This window comes from Rattus norvegicus, chromosome 5, assembly GCF_036323735.1.
Source record: "Rattus norvegicus strain BN/NHsdMcwi chromosome 5, GRCr8, whole genome shotgun sequence".
Taxonomy (NCBI): domain Eukaryota; kingdom Metazoa; phylum Chordata; class Mammalia; order Rodentia; family Muridae; genus Rattus; species Rattus norvegicus.
The window spans coordinates 168,826,676-168,850,021 of NC_086023.1; positions in this window are offsets into that span (position 1 = coordinate 168,826,676).

Sequence of the window (23,346 nt, forward strand, 5' to 3'; positions counted from 1 at the left end):
TGTGTAGATGCTGAGGATCAAACCAAACTCCTCATACTTGTGGCAAAAACCTTTTTTTGTGAACCACATTACACTTGAGCATGGATGCCAACCAGCAGATGCCTCTGTAAGGACACGGAAAGCACCAGCAGGGTACAGTACAAATTCAGCAGTCCTAAGCTGGGCAAGACTATTGCTTCCACTTTACAGATAAAGAAATTGAGGGGTTGGGGATTTAGCTCAGCGATAGAGCACTTGCCTAGAAAGTGCAAGGCCCTGGGTTCAGTCCCCAGATCCCGGAAAAAAAAAGAAAGAAAAGAAAAGAAAAGAAAAGAAGAGAAATTGAGACCCAGAGAAGGAAAGTTGTGGATTTGGGCAGTCCACTCCAAATCCTGTGCCACAGGCTACCATCTCAGAAGCAGGAGGGACCTAATCTACGAGTCAGGCTTCAGGGATGAATCCCGGAGCCAAGTGTACAAGGTACAGCCCTCCCCTAACCCCAGTGTTTAACTGGCACTGAGCAAAAGGCTGCAAAGAGCTTGGAGCAATTTGTTTCTCGTGGCGACTTCACGCTCGTACCCAGGAGTCCAGAAATAACAGGATTCCAACCCGATCACAGCTTTGCAGGCACTCGCTCCACACTCAACAGATGCCTTTGGAGTCTGCAATATTTCCCGCTGTCGGAGCTGAAAACGCAATAAATAATAAGGATCTCACATTTGCATAGCAATTGAACGCTGCACGGTGGAATGACTGTGCGTCTTTCCTCCCCGGGACTCGGTGATGCTGACTGAATCTTTGGGACATTCGCTTACCATCTTCAGGGTGCTATAGAAAGCAAATATTTAGACGACACGAACATTATTCAGTTTTAGAACATTTTTTTTCCTTCAGAAAAATAAATGTTACGTAAAGCAGATGGTGCTCTGGTCTCTGCTCAGCTCGTGAGCCTCCGTAATTTATTTTTACACTCTTTGTGTGATGCTGTCTTTACAGAAACCCCTTATGGTAAGCACAGATGTGGGAGAGGCTCTGGCTGTCGTTTCTTTCTTTTTCCTCACGCTGATGAAGGACCATACAGAAGAAAGCTAATCCCAGACAAATCCCACTTTAGGTTAATGTTTGTATAAAAAACAAAAACAAAAACAACCCCAAAGCCCTCACAGTAAAACTCAAAGGGCTGGCTGTGTGCTTGGTCACCCCAGACTTCTGTAAGCTGCTGGTTGCTGGTGAGAGAGCAGGCGTTTGCTCTGGTCTGACGAAATTCCCTGTGTTTGGAAATTTCTGATATGACACGGGCCGTGATTTATGAGGCCTCTGCCATTTCGTACTTTGTCAGCATTAACTTAAAGTAAGGATTCCGTTGAGACACACAGGATTTGTGACACCAACTGTAAATTTCAGGACCTATGAGCTTTATCCAATTTGGTCCAAATTTGTGTACTGGGAGGAGGGAAGCTGGGTGGAGACAAAGGAAACTGAAACCTGGGCGCTGAGGGCTGCAGACAATGTCCCTCTCCAAGTCTGTGTTTGTGTCCTTTGGGGAGAGCATGCAGCAAGAGATGTGCTGCTCAGTTGTGAGGAGGTGCATTTAACTTAATTTTGCTTCCATGATTATTGAAGAATGGTTACAGGAAGATTGAGCTGTAAAAGAAATGTCACTCACAAATGGCAAAGGGATGCAGTGATACAGTGATGCCCCAGTGATCAATCCTGGGGGCTGCCGGGCACCTAGACTCCACTTCCTTCTACTTCATTATTAATAAGAATGACTAATCCCAGCCAGGCTTCCCACTCAGCTCTGAGCTCCGCATCTCAAGGTTCTGTCACAATATTAACCTCTTTACGAGTGAACCTTTGTAATTCCAAAGTTCAAGTGAAGTGAGCACAGGGGGTGAGCCATGAGCCTGCCAGGGACTGGGATGCACTAGGGTAGATGGCGTACCCTGCCTAAGCTCCCTGCCTCAAGGCCAAGTGGGTGCTGGACTCTCTGGTCCAACGGGAACACTGCAGGAAGCCATAGTGGCGACAGAGTCAGAGGATCTGTCTGGGAGCTCTGTGCTTTCACAGCCCAAGCTTCTGCTGGCTCTACAGTTTGAGCGGGAGTGAGGGATGATGGGAGATTAAGACTGAGAGAGTCCCTTATGATAAGAGGCATACACCTGGCAGTACTTAGAAGGTGACACCATAAATTCTCGGTTCCTATTTGCAGGAGGGGCAGTCTCCTCCTTCCTTGCTTACACAGGTGTCCTAAAGATCAGATAGGAACCAACAGAGATTTATCCTTAATGGCTTGGCTGTCCAAGAGATGATTGGTTCCACGATGGAGCCAAGCAACGGCCAGGACCCCTCCCCCAATTCTCATATCTGTGCTGAATGTAGGAAAAATATGGTAAGAATCTACATTATTAAAAAAATATTTTAAAAAATCTGAAGACCCCCCACGTCAGTGTGAGGGGGGAGTTCATTCATCTTCCTATCAACCCATCAATCCATCTGTTAATCTACCCACCCATCTCATGCAGGAAATATAGCTGAACATCTGTGGTGTGCTAGGTAGTATTCTTGGTGCTAGGATTAACATGAAAGAAACTGTACCTTGTGTGGCTCATTTGGGTGGAAGACAGTAACAGGAACAGAGTAGACTGAGGACTGTCAGGCCCTGTGGCCCCTGAGAACCTTCCTTTTTTTTTTTTTCGGAGCTGGGGACCGAACCCAGGGCCTTTCACTTGCTAGGCAAGCACTCTACCACTGAGCTAAATCCCCAACCCCAGAGAACCTTCCTCCTGCCCCAGGGAACATGGATGGCCAGAATCTGGTGAGAAGCTTTAATCTCAATGTATGCCTGGCCTGGGAGTCCCCAGGCCTACTTTCTGGAGGGATGGATCCTGTGCTGAAGTAACCCAAGACTTCCAATAAAGCTTGGCCTTTATCCAGGACCCCCCGGAACCCCTCACTGGGGTTGGACCTTCATCAAGTCTGACCCTTTCCTGACTTTTGGAGTCTGTTATGACCTAAAACCCTGCCTACTCAGTCCTGCTTCGTGTCTACTTGTTGAACCCAGGCAAATGAAGATGCCTGGTTTGCAGAAAAGCAAAGCAGGGGAGATAAAGAGGGGGCCATGGCTCTGCAATTCCCAGTAGCTGGCCATTTGAGTTTCTGAAGCCAGAGATGGTGAGGGCTTGGCAGAGGGAAGAGCCTGATGCCACAGGGGCAGAGCCTGTAAGGGGAAGGCCAGTGACCAGGAACAAGAGGCAGTAGGGGCCATATTTGTAAAGGCTTTTAGACCATGGTGAGGAGCCCAGAGCCCTCTGGAAGAAAGCAGAAACCACTGAAAGATGTGAGGCAAGAGTACAGCCATCAGTCAGCCTCCCTGCTGGCTGAGAAGAAACTGTGCAGGGAAAGAGGGACCCACACAGGAATATAATTCCCATCGGGGTTATGAGGGAGAGAGGAAGTGGCTTGGAACAGGTTGTAAATCCCAGATATGGGGAGAGGGGTGTGGAGTCAGAATTTGTCTGACAAATGGAGTCAGCTGCATCCATGCTGGTTGCTTGTAGAACATCAAAGAAATCTCAGGCTCTCCCAGGCTCATCGCTTTGGAGGATACCCAGGGAACTGTGAGCTTTGGAGGCTGTAGTGGGAAGTATTAAAACAAAAAAACCCCCACCACCTCATGCTAGCGCTGGCACTGGCGGGCCACATGACATCATTGGGGTGTTCTCATCTTGGCAGACTCTCTGGTCCAGAGCTCCCGAAACATTTCCACCCAACTTGCTAAGTCCCTTGGCCAGTCGCTGCCACACCAGCCCCATGCAGCCATCCGCCCTCCTGTGGTTATCGTCACAATTCCCAGTAATCAGGCAAAATCAAAACTCTAGAGGCTTGTAATTTATCAATCAGATTTATATCAGTAAATTCTCATCCCACAGAATGTCCACACAATGAACTCAGAGCCAATTGATATTGTTATAAACTGCCCACCTAGATAAGACAAATTGCTCTATAATTATCCATCCCATATAAGACATTCATAGCTACCTGCAGCCATTTAAAGCCACATGGATCTGGGTCATCCTTCTCTTCCTCCATCTTCTTCTTTTCTCCCCATCCCCCCCCCCCTCTTCTCCTTCTCTGCCGGTCACACTGCTTTCACAGTCAGGAATCAGAGAGAGATGAACGCTGGTGCTCAGCTTTTTTTCTCTCTTTTATTTGCTGTATAACCCCAACCCACAGCATAGGTGCATCTTCTATCCGGGTAAGTCTTGCTGCTTCAGTTAACCTAATCTAGATGATTTCTCACAGACACGCTCAGAGATTTGTCTCTACTGTGGTTGAAGATCCTATCATATTGATCATCAAGGTGAGTCACATTATGGATGGGAGACCCCCATCATACAATACTAGATTGTAACTATCAGAAAGACTAAATTGTATCTATCAGAAAAGCTAGATTGTATCCATCAGAAAGGCTAGATTGCATCTATCAGAAACACATTGATTCTCATCCAGTCTCTACTTCCCTATGACAGGCCTGATGGCTGAGGTCGAAATCCTTCAGAGCAGTCATGCTGATCAAGAGAAGCATATATAATATATCACCCATACTCTGGTGTTACCTTCCTCCGCAGCCTTCTTTAATGTCCACCTTGTAGAAACAGCTAATCAACGTCTTTGCTCCCTGTCCCTGCCTTGTCTGCACAGTTCTAACTGTGTGGTGACACGGCCTTCCTTGATGACCCTGGATGGACGCCATTGCTCTTCACTGTGACCTCCTGTCATTACTGTCTAAATAATTCAGTTAGCAATTAATCATGCCTGCCCTTAGGTTATCTCTTTCCTCACTGTCTACAAATGACATCTGAGTCACTTATTATATAGTTCTTCATGGTCATGTCCTGCTTCCCCTCAGGCATGCTGAGCTTCCTCACAGCAGGGCTTTTGTCCCACCCAATATGGTGTGACACAGGACAGGAAACTGCTGTGCTATGAGACTATCAGCTCGGTCTGAAATCATCAGCAATTGTGGAGGAATCAAATCAGACACAAATGCACCTCTTTTTGATAGTGTGTGTGTGTGTGTGTGTGCATGTGTGTGCATGTGTGTATATATGTGTGTATATGTATGTATGTATATGTGTATATGTATATTATGTGTGTATGTATTGTGTATGCATATGTATATGTGTATTATGTGTGTATGTATGTGTATGTAGGTTTGTATATGTATGTGCTTGTGTGTGTGTGTGTGAGTGTGTGTGTGCATGTGTGTATATATGTGTGTATATGTATGTGTGTATATGTGTATATGTATATTATGTGTGTATGTATTGTGTATGCATATGTATATGTGTATTATGTGTGTATGTATATGTGTATGTAGGTTTGTATGTGTATGTGCTTATGTGTGTGTGTGTGTGTGTGTGTGTGTGTGTGTGTGTGCATGCATGTGTATGCTTGTAGAATTCAGAGGGCAATTTTTGGTGGTACTCCTCAGATGCCTTCCACTGTTGGTTCCAGACATCATTTCTCAGTGACTTGGAACTTCTCTAAAGTAGGTTATGCTAGCTGACCAGTGAACTCCAGGCACCAGCCGGTCTCCCCACCCCATCCCAGCATCACTGAGAAGGCCTGCTACCACTTGGTTCTGGGGTTTGAACTCAGGTCCTCTTGTTTGTGAGACAAGTATTTTTCTGGCTGAGCCGTCTCTGCAGACCCAGATGGATGTGATTTACAAAGCCTCATCCATGCTTTGTCTCAATGACTTGCCCTTCCACCTCTATGAACAGGCTTCCCACTGCCCTGTTCCTGAGGCAGGAACTATTTTAATCATGAGGTACTGGAGAGAACTATGCACCATCTGAACCGCTGCTGCTCCCTTCTCTCCACTTTTCCTTTAAGTTATTGAATGTGGAGCTCACGCTTAAAGCTCAAGTAGACCATTTGCTTCCTCCTTCCAGAGGCTGCAGAAGCAGGCGTCACAGACACCTGGCTTAAGGGAGAACATATTGAAAGATGAAGAGAAGAGACAAGGGAGTCCATCTCCTCAAAGGTCTGGGCTCAGGGGAGCTGGCTGTGCCAGCAGCTGATGGAAAGAAGTCTGCCTCGAGTCACTCTCCTTGGTTTTAAGTGATGCTCCTGGTATGGCTGTCCTAAGACCATTAGTGATAACTAGGTGTTAGACCCTCAGCTGCCCCAAATTCCTGAAGGCTTTGCTCAACCACCTTAGAAATAGTTTCTTTAAAATATAAACTTGATATACACTTGGAGAGGTGGTTACTGGAAGGTAAGAGCTGCCTCAGTTAACTCTGTGCTGCCTTTGTGCTGCTCCCAGCCAGCCCTGTGCTTCCCAAGTTAGACCTGTGCTGCTCTCAGCTAGCCTGGGGCTAACCCCAGCTAGCCCTGTGCAGCCCCCCTCAGTTAGCCCTATGCTGCCCCCAGCAAGCCCTGTGCTGCTCCAGCTTGCCCTGTGCTGCCCCTAGCTAGCCCTGTGCTGACCCCAACTAGCCTCTGTGCTGCCCCCAGCTAGCCCTAGACTGACCTCAGATAGCCCTGTGTTGCCCCCCAACTATCCCTGTGCTACCCTAGCTTGCCTTGTGCTGTCCCCAGCTATCCTCTGTACTGCCCCCAGCTATCCCCTGTGCTACCCCAAGCTAGCCCCTGTGCTGCCCCCAGCTAGCCATGTGCTATGCATAGCTAGCCCCAGGCTGCCCCCAGCTAGCCCTGTGCTGCCCTCTCCAGCTCTGAAGCCCACACCGTGAATGGCTGGAGCACTGGACCTTGTGGTTGCAGGTAAGGGCATTCATCGTCTTATCATTTCTGACAGGATCTGGATTTTTCAGTCCAGCTGAGAGAGAATATGGGGGAAAAGGTCTGGAAAGCTCAGGAAGAAATGTGTGAGGAGATAAAGGCACAGCATAGTTGGAATGTTTTCAGCTTCTAGTTCCTGGGTACCTAAAGTCCTGTGACCTGTATCCCAAATAACAGAGTGGGGCAGGAGTCAGTGCTGGTGTTAGGAGTAGGTGGCCCCCGTCTCTGATTTGCTTCAGGCCATGGTTGCAAACGTTCACAATTCTGGGTGGGCTCTAGCTTTTTCTCCCCAACTAAATTTGACTACGAATCCCTGATTGGTCCTACTTTCTCACCCAATTTGCATAACACAGCCATCCAGTTGGAGCCCAGTTAGCACCCTATAAACTCAGACTTTAGAACACTGATCTTGGACAAATGCTGCAGGAGCCGAAAGAGGAAGAAGAGAGAGATGACTTCTGTGTCCCACCACAGATTCTCCTCTTCAGTAAAAGAAGCCCAGGATTTCCAGGTCCGACTCCCAGCTGGCTCTCTCTGCAGAGAAAGAAGTGCCCTTCAGACTCACTGGGTTCTCAGCAGCTTCCTGTAGTTGAGGTTTCTGCATCCAACAGGGAGCTCCCTGGAGCCCACTCTGCAGTTCACCATGCTTGAAGCTTTAGGCTCTGGCCTGGATCCTGCTCAAGTCAGCCTCGAGAACCTCTCTGATGGTGGCAATCAGTGTAGTCGGGTGGGGTGGGGGTCATCCCTCCCTCAGCCTTCAAGAGTCTACATCTCAGCTGTAGATGGGAATTCACACTGCAGTTTCTTGCAGCCTCCAAACCTCCCATGAGTGAGCTGGAGGCCTGCTCATCGCTCCTGGTTGGTTCTGAAGGCCTCTGAGAACTTTGGAACTGAAATACTCCCAAAACAATAAATGCTGTCTGCCTGTTCCCTGCCACTGCCAAGAGTTAAGCCTGCTTCATTCAGATCTTGGGTGGCAGTCTGTTTTAAAATGTTGGTTTTCATTGTATTTTATTTCATTTTATTCCGTTTAAGGTTGTTAGTCCCAAATTGATAAGGAAGTACGGCCTACGTGTAGCCTGCATTATCTACTCTTTCCATCAATCTTAGAGGAGATGAGGCAAGAACCTTGCTGGAGCCAGGAGCCAGCCCCCACTAAGTACCTCACCAGGCTCAGGGCTGGGCCAGCACTTAGAAGGGTGAGAGCTTTGGACCAATATTTTCTGTAACGTTTAGGATTTTCCTTATGATTTCAAGATTTTGTCCCATTTCCTGTCTCAAGGACCTAGCATGCACACAGTGAAGTCAGGAAGAGAGCAAAGAGGGACAGGAGAGAGGTAAAAAGGGAGGGCCCTTCCAAGTGTCCCGCAAAGACCTCCCCTGACTTCCTTGGACACAGGTCAAAACAGAGAGGAACTGCAGCTGCGTCCTGATGGGGCTGGAGTGGGCTCATGGAGCAGCTCATCGTCCATAGAGAAGGTCTTGCTTTTCATAAAAGAAGAGAGGAGTGGATCAGGATTCTGTCATCAAAGAGAGCTGGAGAATGGCTGTTGAGCAGCACTAGGGCTGTGTCTCTTCTTACTCCAAGGAAGGCAGAGACTCAGGCCTGTCTCACAGATCACATCCCCTCACATGGCTTGTGGGGGCTTCCTGGAGCAGGTTGCTTTGTGGAGATGGTGAGCATTTTGGGATGAGAAAACTTAGTTGGTAGTTTGCTGTAAGACTTATCTTTTCTTATTTGTTTATTTACTTTATTTATATGAGTACACTGTCGCTGTCTTCAGACACACCAGAAGAGGGTGTCAGATCCCATTATAGATGATCGTGAGCCAGTAAGTGGTTGCTGGGAATTGAACTCAGGCCTTCTGGAAGAAAAGTCAGTGTTCTTAACTGCTGAGCCATCTCTCCAGCTCCAAGAGTTATTTTTCAAGGTAGTTTTCCAATGTGCCCCAGGTGAGACTTGAACTCAATATCCTTCTGCCTTGTCCTCCTGAGGTTTAGGGTTGCAGGAATGAACTACCATGCCTGGTCAGTTTCAAGATTCATTGAGAGTGTACTTGTGTGTGTGTGTGCGTACATGTATATGTGTTTGTTTGTATGTGTTTGTGTGCATGTATGTATGCATGAATGTGTGTGTGCATGTATATGTGTTTGTGTGCATATGTGTGTATGTGTGTGCATACATGTGTATGTGTATGTATGTGTACGTGTGTGCACGTGTGTGTGTATGTATGTATGTATGTATGTATGTATGTATGTATGTATGTTGCAGGTGCATGGTCTGCCAGAGGACAATTTTGGCTGTCTTTGCTCGGTGACATGCACTTTGTTCTTTGAGACAGGGTCCGTCGCTGATCTAGAACTCACCAAGGTTGGCTTTCCTGTGTGCTCAGGGATCTTTCTGTCTTTGCTCTCTTAGCACTGCCATTGGAGGCATGAACTGCCATGTTTGGCTTCTTAAAAGGCAGATTCCGGAGAAGTAAAGGTAAACTGTTAACTGAGCTGTCACTCCACCTCAGAGTTGAGCGACCTCAGTGTATTCCTTAAGCTCTCCTGCCTTCATTTTGTGCAGTGTTCAGTAGAGAGAGGGACCAGGTTAGTGATGCTGGTAAGCATGGCTGCCTTCTGCTGGGTCCTCCATCGAACAATAGGCACGTCATACAAAGCACGGTCCTCAGATGTCCTCTATATATCCTAGGATGTCGTGTGCTCGCTACACCCTGTTGATGCCTCCCTTGGGTGTGGGTGCACATGCTGGACCTCAGGTTCACGGGATGGTATGTGACAAGGCTGAGTTGCTGTCCCTAAACGGTTGACTTTCCCATGAGGAAGGGTGAATTTGAGTGGATAAAGAAGGTCTCAGCTTTCTGGAATCCAGAGGCTCCAAGCTGCCTTTATGTTTTAAGCTTTGCTCAATAAGGTGTCTGTAACTTTAATTTGTTTAAATTAAATTAATGATGATTCTTAAACATTAGAACCTTTCTGGTAACCCACCACCCACCAGAGATAGTGGAAGAGAAAGCATATGGGGGAAGTGGACCTTTCTAGAAAGGTTCTTTGGAGCAACTCCTGTCTGTGCTGTCTGGGAATCAGCAGTTCAGTTACAGGTTAACAGCAGCAGCTCGATTCACTCGCAAACACCTCACGGATGCACCAGCAGTCCAGTTCTGTACAGTCAGGATAGCAACAGCAGTGACACAGCCTAGCAGTGACAGCCAGGCCTCAGCCTCGAGGCTGAGGGACCAACAGGAAGGCCAGGAAAGGTTCTCAGCTGTGCCTCTCTCAGGGAAACGCAGATCAGTGGAGGCACGAGATGCACAAGCATTTCACAGCTAGCTGTACCAGCAAGCTAAGCTCTGTCTCAATCACTCCATGGAGTCCCATTTATGCCCTCCAAACATCACGTGTTCTCCACAGGTCTTGCCTCAGCACAGGTCTTGCCTCAGCACACGCATCCAATAAGCCCAAGTCCTTTAAATAGGCAAGAAACTGCAGCACACCACCAGAAATGTTTTGGGTGCATTTCTCTGTAAGGAGTCCTGACAAATGCTACTCAACTATGCAATGTAAGGCGGACCAATACAGGCGCGTCATTACAAAAAATCTTTCATCGCGTGTGCTTTTGGGTGCTTGCTTTAGCAGAATATCTTCTCTCCTGAGTCTGCTTCAGCGAAACGTTCCTTTATGAGTCGGCCTTAGCCTTTCACACCCTGTGTCCACTTTAACAAGACGTTCCTTCACGTGTTTGCCCCAGCAAAACACCATCCAACCGACTTTCCAAAGAACCCCTAAGTTTCCACTTCAGGTGTCCATGGCTTCTGTGCCTTTGAGGAAAGGAATCTTGCAGTCCAACCTAGGGGGCTTGAAAGTAGACTCCATTTGTCATCTCTGTGCAAGTCTGACAGAGACAACGTGGCAGAGGAAAGATTTGGATTTGTTTTGGCTTACTGTGCCAGACAGCATCAGCCCGTCACAGTGTGGAAGCTCAGTGAGGAGGAAAGAGTGTGGGGTGGAGGCTGCCTCCATCACAGCAGACCCACAAGCAGGAAACAAGGTAGGAAGGGGCCAGCACTACTATGTCCCTGAGGTCTCACCCTTGGTGACCTTCTTCCTTCTGGTAGGCCAGACTGCCTCAAAGTTCTATTACATCTCAAATCAACGCCATCACCTAGAGGCCAAGACACAAATCATGATACTAGGGGAGATTACCTATTCAAACTACAGCAAGGGTCCTTCTCCAGCTGAGCGTGGGTGAGAAAGAATGTGGCGGCCAGGAGACACAGTGATCTCAGCCTTGCAGACTCTGGGCAGAGAGACAAGCCACTCTGCAAACTATTGACCCATAAGAAGCAGGAGGTTTTGTTTCTAAAGATTTGGGGAGGAATAATTTAGTTATCAGGCAACAGGAATCTCACTTAAGTGGGCGATTACTAAATTCTGCACGAGTCATACATACTCAAAGCTCAGCACATCTTTATGTGCTTGGGGTCATTGCCTCTCGGGGCTGATGTGAAACAGACTCAAGTCATATGATACCACTTATATAATGTTCTGATTGGATGGTCTGGAAGTTTTTGTCTTTGTATCAGAATCCTAACCCCCCTCCCCCGAGCCATATGTTAATGGTTTGGAAATGGGCATCTCTGGAGGTCATGTGGTTGAAAAGGCTTAGCCATCTCTTATGTAGCAGCTTCTCCCAAGGATTCTTAAGAGTTAGCAAGTCAACCACACAGAAGTCTCAGGAAATCCCTGAAACTGATGAGCTACACAATGCCTTTCCCTTCCCAAGCTTATATAAGCAGTAAGGACAGATGAGACTGGTCCAGCCATGTTGATAGGAAGAAATTCTCCAATCTTTTGAGCCATCCACAAGACACATAGTGAGGTCCAGGGCTTCAGCTTGTGTGAGCTGTCATTCATACCAGGTAGACTTTTCAGGGATGGGGCTATCTTTTAGACATCCATGTTTCAGTAAATAATACCTCAACCATATGCCTATAATTAATTGCGATAAATCCATTGGGTCAAAGAATTGGACTATGGTGGAATCTGTTGCCAGTTCTGTCTAGCCTGAGTTCATTCTTTGTGCTGTGTCTCCTCAGGAATAGTGTTACACAGCACCCTCACAGGTGGATCTTATAAACAGGCCAGTCTAGGTGTCCTGTGTCATGGCATCCCTTTCTCATCAGGCGAACCTTCCACACTTCTATGAAGCAGCCAGAAATGCTTCAGAAATGCTGACAGGATTCCAGAGCCATGGTGTATGCCCTAGTCTCCAGCCCTATGAGCTCACAAACCCCTGTTTTCTATAATGACTCCATCTTAGGTGTTTTGTTACAGTATCGGCAAACAGACCATATAAGAAAGAACTGCTCTGGGGTTGGGGATTTAGCTCAGCGGTAGAGCGCTTGCCTAGCAAGCGCAAGGCCCTGGGTTCGGTTCCCAGCTCTGAAAAAAAGAAAAAAAAAAAGAAAGAAAGAACTGTTTTTCTTTTCCGAATGGCACTCCACTCCCTCCGAGGCTAGTTCAGCTAGTTCGAGAAACAGAATACAGCCTTCATTTACCTTGAGCAGCAGTGTGGCTGGTTAGAAGCAGTTGGCTTCTTGCCTCCTGCTCCTTGAAGACTAAATGTCAACATGAGCCACGCACACAGGGGTCCTTCCTCAGTCATCCTGAGCTGAATTGCACAGGGCTGATGGGCTGGAAATACTGGTTGAATAGAAGTTGCGACGTGCTGAGGTTTTCCATCAGCTCAGGTTCTGCTGAGCTCCACTTGCAACATATAATTGGGGTTAGATGGGGTCCTGCCCAGCGAGGGTGCTTGAGTTCTCAGCTCCCCCATCTGGGATAGAGAGGAGGAAATTTTCATGTCTTGCGATCTTATCAGCTTGAGCCCGGAGGATCTTCTAATGGGCTGACAGCTCATCCCACACTGCTGCAGCTCAGAGCCACCGGGACTAGCAAACTGGACGGTGCTTGGGTCTGCAGGCCCAGATCATTGGGTGGTGTTTATTCCTTTGCTTGCTTGGTGGCATACTCACAGTCAGGTGGATTTGGAATGGTCACAGGGCACATGTGCCTCATGTGCCTGGCTTGATTATTTCTTTAAACAAAAGGGCAGTCCCACCAGCCACCTATTATCGAGCCCTGACAGTATCTGATTTGGAGGCGTGATCTCTTTGCAGAGAAAAGCAAAATGAAATCAGACCAAGGAAACAGGAGACAGATGGGCTGAACCTGTGGAGAGCAGGAAATGAACCCAGTACAAAAGAGCTTCTTCCCAGCAGTGTGCACCAGATCTCAGAGCCACGAGGCCCACAGCCCTTTGCCTTGTGCTGACTGGGAAAGAGTTCATCCCGTTCTCTGCGTTTCTGCTTGGACTGCTGTCCTGATTTGCCCTTATTGCTAGTTTGAAGTCATCTGGGAAGATAGAGCCACAGTTAAAGAACCTTTCCTTAGTCTGGCCTTGTCTGTGGGGGCATAGTTTTGGTAGCTGTTTGACATAGGAAGGCCCTGCCCACTGAGGGAGGCGCTGACTCTAGGCAGGTGTCTTGGGTTGTATTATAAACTGGCTGAGCACCAGCTAGGGAGTGAGTCAACCAGCAGCGTTCCTCCAAGGTTTCTGCTACTAGCTCCTGCTTAAGCCCCTGTCCTGACTTCCCTCAACAATGAAGTATGACATGAACATGTAAGTGAAACAAACCCTTTACTCTCAAATTGTTTTCATCACAGCAACGGAAAGCAAACCAAGACACCTGGGAGCCAGGAATCTCTCCTTGCTGAGGTGCAGACTGGCAGGCACAAAGGCCAGTCAGTGGAGATGCACTTGGTGTGGGAGTTCAGCAGGTGACTTGCAGGATTGCACTGGACAGTATGGGCACTGGGGACTTCTAAGGAAACAACCCACACATACACGTGCACAAGCACTCACACATGCACAAGCATGCACACACATGTACACAAGCACTCATGTGTGCACAAGCATGCACAATACACATGTATAAGCATGCACACATACAAGCATAAGCAAACACACATGCACAAGCACTCACACACACATGCACGCACACACATGTGAACATGCATGCATATGCATGCACAAAGCACATACACATGTATAAGCATGCACACATACAAGCATAAGCAAACACACATGCACAAGCACTCACACACATGCACGCACACACATGTGAACATGCATGCATATGCATGCACAAGCACATACACATGCACAGGCATACACAAGCATGCACACACAGCTACATAAGCACAAACATACACAGACACACACACAGACACACACACACACACACACACACACACAGAAGCTGAGTCTGTGAGGTGACAATACATCACTGGAATCCTTTCTAGGTGGCTCACCCACCCACCTTGGTGCTGTGTGGCCACAAGGACATGTCGTCCCTGCGTTTAGACTGTAAGTTTCCTTCAAGGTTCCTCACACACATGGCTATTATTCTGAGTTGAAATTAATTTTTTTCCTTAACATTTCCTTTCTAATTCTGTCAATTGTTCATTTTAAAAGTCTAAAAAAATCAGGACAGACTTGTCAATCAGCTTCCTTATTTGGGAATTGATGTTGTTCGTGAAATTCATGGAAACAAGGAAGTGGCCTTATTCTGAGTTAAGGCTTTAGGAAATAGGTGGTATTTGAAGATCAAGTATGTGTCTATATATGCACATGCACAAGCAAGCACGTGCACACACACACTCACACACACTCACACACACTCACACACACACACTCACACACACTCACACACATACACACTCACACACTCACACACTCACACACACTCACACACTCACACACACTCACACACACATACACACACACACACTCACGCACGTGTAGACAAAGAAGCCAGTCCCCAGCTCTGGGTCCAGTCTGGGGCAAACACCCCCCCACCCCCCCACCCCCCACCCCCCCCACCCCCCACCCCCCCACCCCCCCACCCCCCCACCCCCGTCACCGGCTTCCCTCTAACTGTCCTGTTAACACATCCTTGGAAAGCCACAGGGAGCCAGGGTTCATGAGAAAGCAGCTTTGAGCTCACTGTAGAGAAACCAGAGCTCCTGGTGAATTTAACCCAGCCCCTGGCCACAGGAACAGGACCAGCATCTCTCTGGAGCCAAGTGTGGTTGGTGCAAGGGAAAATTCTCCAGGGTAGCTCCAGGTGCCCCCTGGTCTCTTACATCTGGGCAACGGGGCAGTTTTCTCTGTCCTGGCTTCTGGGTTTGGAAGTGGCCTCCTGTGGGAACCAGAGTATCTTGGGCAGTAGGAAACTCAGCAGATTTCCCATGTCCAACACTGCAGGATTGATTAACCCATTAGCAGCAAGCAGGGCAGGTTCACAAGTCGGGCAACTTTGATGCAACCAGAACGGGTTGTAGAGTGCTGGGCAGGCGAGCTTTCCTGCAGGATTCAGATCTCTGGGTGACCCCTACACCCCGTTCATTCTGTCTCTGAAGGTGGATCTAGCTTACTTTGATTGACAAGGCCTGAGCCACAGGTCCGTCTACTTCTGCATTGGGGAGGTTTTCCATTGAAACAGACATGAATGGTGGATGACCTCTTTCCCACCACAGGGAAGCAGAGACATATTTCTCCTGCAGAAAATTAAGAGGAGGAGAACACTAGTCAAGCAAAAATAAGAGGTGTCTGCCACGAATCTGAACCTGGTTTACTGAGCTGTCTCAAGTCCTGGGGAATTGCCCCTCCCCATCTCTTTCATTAACAATGCAATTAACCCTCCTTTTCCGTTATTTAACGATGTCCCGGCAGCCTTAATTGCTTTCTGGTCACTGCTGGTTATTAAAATTGTTCCAATTTCATTTAAGACTTTTTATAATTATGAAAACCTTTTGAAATTTTGACTATCGGTGGGCCAGACTCTCAACAGAGGAACTCGGGTGTACATGTGTATGTGGCTGTGACATGGGCTGCCGGGGCCACCTCTGTCCTCTCACCCCTAGCTGGGCTCTAACAACTTCCTAGTTATGGACCCAAAAGAAAGGAAGCAGGGGAGGGTATCCCTGCAGAAGCCATTGTCCCCAGATGGCACAGTGGTGAGTTTCCTCTGGTGATGGATTGGTTTCCCTCAGTCCTGTCTACTGGGAATGGCCTCTGTTGATCAGTGGTCCCTGAACAGAGTCTGAGGGTGGCTTTGTTGGTGGTCCCTTGACAGTCTGAGGGTGGCTTTGTTGGTGGTCCCTGGACAGTCTGAGGGTGGCTTTGTTGGTGGTCCCTTGACAGTCTGAGGGTGGCTTTGTTGGTGGTCCCTGGACAGTCTGAGGGTGGCTTTGTTGGTGGTCCTTGGACAGAGTCTGAGGGTGGCTTTGTTGGTGGTCCCTGGACAGTCTGAGGGTGGCTTTGTTGGTGGTCCCTGGACAGTCTGAGGGCAGCTTTGTTGGTGGTCCTTGGACAGAGTCTGAGGGTGGCTTTGTTGGTGGTCCCTGGACAGTCTGAGGGTGGCTTTCTTGGGAGGTGGCTTTCACAGTTGTTACAGCAGCCTCATTTCTGAGCGTGGATCAGAGGGAAAGGCAGATTCCCATGCCTTTCTAACCACTGTGATTGCATGAAGCCTAGGGTGCCTGAAGATCTCTCAAGCACCATCATGGATTTTAGGGCTGGGACAGAGCAGAGACTGCTCAACTTCCTTCCAAGACCTGTTTTTATCTTTCCCCATGTCTCAGTATCATTTCTGTTGTAGTAAAAGAAAATACCCTGGCCACAAACAACTTAGAAGAGGAAAAGCTCAATTGGTTACTAGGTCACAATTCATCACAGAGAGGAAGTCAAGGCGAGAACTCAAGCAGGAGTCAGTCACACGGTACATACTGTCAAAAGCAAAGAGAGACTGTGCATACCCCTGTTTGTTTGCTAGTTTGCTTGTATTTAGCTTTTTCCATTTTTATGTAGTTCAAGGCCCCCTGTCTAGGGATTGGCGCCTCTCACAGTGGGCTTGAATGATGACACTCAGAGATGCCTGGAACTGATAACTACAGGAGCTGAGAGAGCAGGGGGCTTCAGAACTTGAGGGTGAGATAGCACAGTAACCACACGTGATCTGATGGGCCCTCATGCTCTCTGGACCGGTGTAAGCGGGAAGTGAGGGAGACATGGTTGAGAATGTAAGGAGAGATGCTAAGGAAATGGCTGGAGGAGCTGAGAGAAGAAGAGGCCAGAAACCCAGGAGCACAGACAGCTTCCAGCAGCCAGAAAAGGTGCAGAATGGAGCATCCAGAAGAGACCTTAATTTTTTAGTCTTACCACTGTGAACATCTTAGCTGGGATCTCTGACTTCTGGGAATGTGAGGTGATTAGTCTGCATCCTTCAGGCCATCAACACTGTGGTGTTTGTTCTAAAAGTCTCAGGAATTGAATGCCCAATTTGTGTGTGTGTGGTGTATGTGACTGTTCTCCTGTTTGTGTGTGTATGTGTGTGTATTTGTGTGCAGTGTGTGTACAGTGTATACATGTGTGTACACATGTGTATTACAGTATGCATATGTGTATGTGCAGTATCTATGTGTGTGTATATATGTGTGTATGTGTGTATATGTCTATAAGTGTGTGTATAGTGTGTACATGTCTGTTTGCTATGTGTGTAGTGTGTATGTGTCTGTGTGTGTTTGCAGTGTGTATTGTGTACAGTGTGTGTATGAAGTACATGTACAATATAAATATATATGTATGTACCATGTGTGCAATGTGTGTGTATGTTTGTATGCAGAGTGTTTAGTATGTGTATGTGTGTGCAGTGTGTGTATATGCATGTACAGTGTGTGTATATATTTTAAGTACATGTACAGTATGTATATATGTGTGTATGAATGTGCAGTATGTGTGTAATATGTGTATGCAGTGTGTGTATATATGTGTAGTGTGTATATGTTTGTGATGTTTGCAGTGTGTGTGCAGTGTGTGTGCAGTGTGTGTGTGTGTGTGTGTGTGTGTGTGTGTGTGTGTGTGTAGGCCACAGCTTGACCTTGGGGATCTTCCTCAGTTTCATGCCATTATATGTTTAAGACAAGGTCTCTCATTGAAACTAATGTTTATCGACTGGCTACACTGGCTGGTCAGAGCCCCAGGGATGCTTTTCTCTGCCCTCACCCCACCTCCACATCTGGGATAACGGGTGTGCTACCATGCCTAACTGGCTATGTGCATGCTAGAGACAGGAATTTATACCCTCAGGCTCCTGAGGCAAACAGGGCCTGTGGAGAAAGCCTTCGGCATGTGTGTGTGGTGTATGAGTATGGATGTGCTGTGGCCATCATGCAGAGGTCAGAGGGCAACCTCTTGTGGAAGTCCCCATCCTCCATCATGTTGTAGAGAGGTGTAAGCCAGGTCAGCTGCTCCACAGCCTCTGGGTATTGCCCTGTCTATACCTCCCTCTCCCTGGAGCAGCTCTGGGGCTCCAAAGGGAGCTGCCATGTCTGCTTCTGTGTGTTCTGGGGTTTGAACTCAGGTTCTCACGTTTGCACAGCAAGCTCTCTACCCACTGAGCAATCTTCTCAGTCCCTCAAAATCACTTGTCTGTAACTGAAGATTTCTCCTATGTATCATGTGAGGAGTGTCATGTGAGAAGTATCATGTGAGAAGCTTATTGAACATGTAGGCGCTTCCAGTCCTGAGGACTTGGTTTTGATTATTATCTGTAAAGTATGAACGAAACAAACATTACTTGTCTGTTTCCAACTATTTAACTTTTAGATTTTATTAAGAGTTTTATACTTGCATAAAATGCATTTCGATCAATCCCATTCTCCCTCCAACTCCTTTCCTATCTCCTTACTACTTCTTTCTTACTTCAATTTCATATGGGTACATGATCATCCTCTCTGTGCCTCTGTCTGTCTCTGTGTCTGTCTATCTGTCTCTATCTATTTCTGTCTCTGTCTGTCACTGTTTATCTCTGTCTCTGTGTCTGTCATTTTTTCTCTGTCTCTTTCTGTCTCTCTGTCTCTGTCTCTATCTCTGTCTCTGTTGATCTCTTTCTGTCTGTTTCTATCTCTGTCTCTGTCTATCTCTGTCTCTGTGTCTCTGTTTCTTTGTCTCTCACTGTCTTTCTGTCTGTCTGTCTCTCATTAAATTTAAACTGACTCCTCTTAACATTGCCTGTCTAGGCACGGGTATGGGACTGCTGGAGCATGCATGGGCAAGCCTCTCAGGGGCAGCATCCCTGAAGAAAACAGACTCCCACCACAGCAGCTTTCAATAACCAATAGCTCCTCGGTGAGGGGCCTGTCTTCATGAGCCGCCCCCTGCTAGTTTCATGTTAGTATTTAAGATAGTCTTACACTGTAGCCCAGGCTAGCCGGGAACTTGTAGTCTTCCCTTTGCCTCTGCTTCCTGGTGTCCCTACAGGCATCACTAAGCCAGGTGTTCTTTGCTTTGGAGCACAGCTGTGTCCAAGGACCAGTGTCACTGGATGTACCCAGCTCTGATATTTCGGGGGGATGCTAACCCCTGAACTCAGCCTTTATGGAAGCACTAAGTAAAATCAGCCAAGATGCCCGTTAATAAACAGCGCTAGGAAACTGTTTTTCTCGACCGGACAGAACTGGAAGATGAGTTGGCCTTCGTTGGGGCCCAGACTCTCCATCCAGAGCTGAGACTTGAGGCTGTGTCTGCTGCTTTTCGCTCAGCCGTTCAATAGCTGTCAGATGTAGTTTGCACTCTGCTCTGCTTAGAGATGCCAGGAGAGTAAAAGGTAGGGACAGATGATACTCGGTGAGTGGCTCGTGGGCCACTGAGAACGGATTCCTGGAAATCCCCTCACGAAAGCCTTAGAAATCTAATTGATTTAATTACAGGATGGAAGGAAGGGAATTACCACACACATGCCAATGGGGCACCCAGATGTCACTTTGAATCATTGTGCCTCCTGGTAAACTGTTTTTAAGTTAGAAGAAAGGGAAAGCTTGGAGCTTAAACCAAAGCAAGTTAGCTGGAAGCAGATGTGTCTCTGACACTATGGCAACGTCGTCGGCTCACAGTCACTCACATCCCCAGAGAGACTGTGCTCAAGGTCAAGTTGACAACACACTACACCATGCGTTGCGCAGATTGACAACGAGTGACAGGAAGCTGTGAGCCATCAGGGCTCACTCCCAGAAGCAGCTCCTCATGAGTGGTGAGGGCAGCGTTAAAAGGCTTCCCCAATTTTGGATTCCATTGTTCCAGGAAATTAGCTCTTGCAGGGGCTCAGGCTTGATGCTGAAATAGACTTCATGGGTTTAGAGTCATAGATACATATATACGCACATACATGTATACATGATTCCCTCAGGCGTGGCAGAAATGTCATTAAGAAAGTGGAAAACACGTTATTTTAACAAATGCAAGTGAAAGTTATGAATCATTATCTGGCATGAAGTATCCATCTCTCTCACCTTGACCTGTGGCCAAGGCATCACTTCCACACAGACACACAGACACACAGACACACACGCACAAAGATGTGCACACATATGCACAGCTGCACCTGAACCTGCACGCCATACCTCATGCCACACATAACCCTGCATACCGCACACATGCACACACGACACACACATGCACACATACCACACACATACACACATACACATATACCATACACATATACACATACACGCACAACACACATACACACACACAGATGTGCACGCACATGCACAACCGAACCTGAACCTGCACGCCATACCTCATGCCACACACACCCCTGCATACTGCACACATGCACACACAACACACATATACACACACGCACACATACTACACACATACATACATGCATGCACACCACACACACTCACACAGATGCACGTGCGCACGCACACACGCTCATCCACACATTCACACGCACATGCACAGCTGTACCTGAACCTGCACACCATACCTCATGCCACACACACATGCACACATACCACAAACATACACACATACACACACCACACACCACACATCACACATACACATGCATGCACACATGTATGCACACACACTACACACATACACACATCACTGACACACATCACACACACATGCATACACACATGCACACACACATGCTTACACACACATGCACACACATTCACACATCACTACACACACCATACAAACACATGTACATGCACACCCTCAAACGCACAAGGGGAGAGACAGAGAGAAAGAGATGAAAAGAGATAGAGATAGAGAAAAGGAAGGATGGGGATGGGGAGAGAAAAGCATCCTGGGTAGCACACTTGTACCACCACTGGTAGCTCCTAAGGGTGTGAGCCCAGGCCTATGGGTGCATGTGCATCTCTTGTGTACGGGGAATCACTGGCTTGCACACACTGGCCTCTTAGATGTTCTTATGGATAGGGACCATGTCTGACTCACCTTTAATTTCCAGCATCCAGCTCAGTGTCTTGCTTCTGCCGAAGGAAGGTTCCGGTCTAGCATTGGATAATGAACTCCTGGGCTGGAGTTAATTCTGTGCCCACTCTGCACACTCCAAGGACCTCTGCAAATACGGGACAGTGGGGAAGATGCCAGATAAGCCCCAGCCCTGCTAAAGCCTCATATTAATTTAAGTCAGAGGAGATAAGACGGAACCTTTATCTGAGAGACCACAGGGGTTATCTTGTTCAAAATATTCTGTTCTGTTGTGTTCTACCAGGAAAGAAAAAGATAGAGGATAATCTCTCTCCACAGACCTTAGAGTAATTAATTGGCCAGAGATAGGAGAAAGGGGTTCTGGGGTGCTGGGGGTGAATGATCTCCTCCCAGAACATGACAGAGCTCAGTTCAAACAGGAGGATACAAAAGAGGCTCCAAAAGAAAAAAGACAGTGTTACTCAGAGGGACTTAGTGCCTTGCTGAGATCCAGAACATGACCTGGGGGTGGAGAGGGCTCAACAGTTGAGAGTAAGTACTGTGCTTGTGGAGGACCTGGTTTTGGTTCCCAGGATTGCATGGTAGCTCACAACCACCCATCAGTCTGGTTTCGGAGGGCCTGATGCTGCTTCTGACTTGCCCAGGCACTGCATTCATGTGATGCACACACATATATGTAGGTAAACACTCACTCGCTCGGCCTGGAAGAGGCAGCTTTTGGCTGAGCCTTCAGGGAAGAGTGTCCTTTGGCATTGAGGGAGTTGAGGAAGTTGCTGATAGAGTCCAGAGAACCAAGACAATGGAAAAAGGGCTGTCCTGCTCCTTTTTTACATATTTATTTAACTTTATTTTATAATGCATTGGTGTGAAGGTGTCCGATCCCCTGGAACTGGAGTTACAAATGCTGTGCGTGTGCTGGCAATTGAACCCAAGGCCTCTGGAAGAGCAGCCAGTGGTCTTAACCACTGAGCCACCTCTCCAGTGCCGACAGGCTGTCTTAAAGGAGTGCACTGGACACTGAGATGAGAGAAGGGAAGCAGCAGATGCAACTGACTCATCTTGGACTGGACCCATTGTGATGGCACCAGCACTAAGTGTCAGATGCAAACAATGAGGGAGCCTGTGGTGGTTTGAATATGCTTGGCCCAGGGCGTGGCGCTACTGGGAGGCGTGGCCTTGTTGGAGGATGTGTGTCACTATGGGTTTGGGTTTTGAGAGACCCTCCTCCTAGCTGCCTGGAAGCCAGTCTTCTATTTGCCTTCTGAACAAGATGTAGGACTCTCAGCTCCTCCTGCGCCATGCCTGTCTGGATGCTGCCATGTTCCCGCCTTGATGATAATGGACTGAACCTCTGAACCTGTAAGCCCGACCCAATTAAATGCTGTCCTTATAAGAGGTGCCTTGGTCATGGTGTCTGTTCACAGCAGTAAAACCCTAGCTAAGACAGATCCAATCCTTTGCCAGTGAATAGACATTGTGTCTTCAGTAAGTAGGCATGGTCTTTCTCCAGACGATGAGTGGACATGGTCTCTCACTAGCAAATAAGTGGATATTATGTTCTCTCAATATGTAGACACGGTCTCTCCAATGGTGGAAATAATCTCTTCCCAAGGAATGGATGTGGCATCTCCCAAGAAATGAACTCAATGAGATGGTGTGGTCTTCCCCACTTAGACATGATCTTCCCCAGTGAGTAGATACATTCTCTCCTTGAATAGACATGACCTACCCATGAGTGGATGTGATCTCCCTACGGGATAGACGATGATCTCTCCAAATGTGTGTGATCTTCCCAAGAGCAGTCGCGAACTCTCTCAGCGGTGCACGTGATCTCTGTGAGTGGCCACCTACTCTTTGCCCTTAGGATGCTGACTCTAGACAGAGCCCAGTCAGCATCCACATCACCACACTGAAGGCACAGCGACAGTGAAGGAACCTCTGGAGAAAATGTAGAACAACCTGTGATGGTTGAAATCCTCAGACACAGAGAGAGCCACAGAAGGCTCGTGAAAGGCAGGGTAGAACGGAGAACATCAACAGCGAGATGGAAAGGGGCCTCTGCAAACTTCACAAGTGTCCAGGGCCATGGACTCACAGCAGAGGAGTGTGTGGCAAGATGGGTCTGTGGAGGACAGCCTCGCTGGTATTGGGGGACAGCTGTGTGAAGT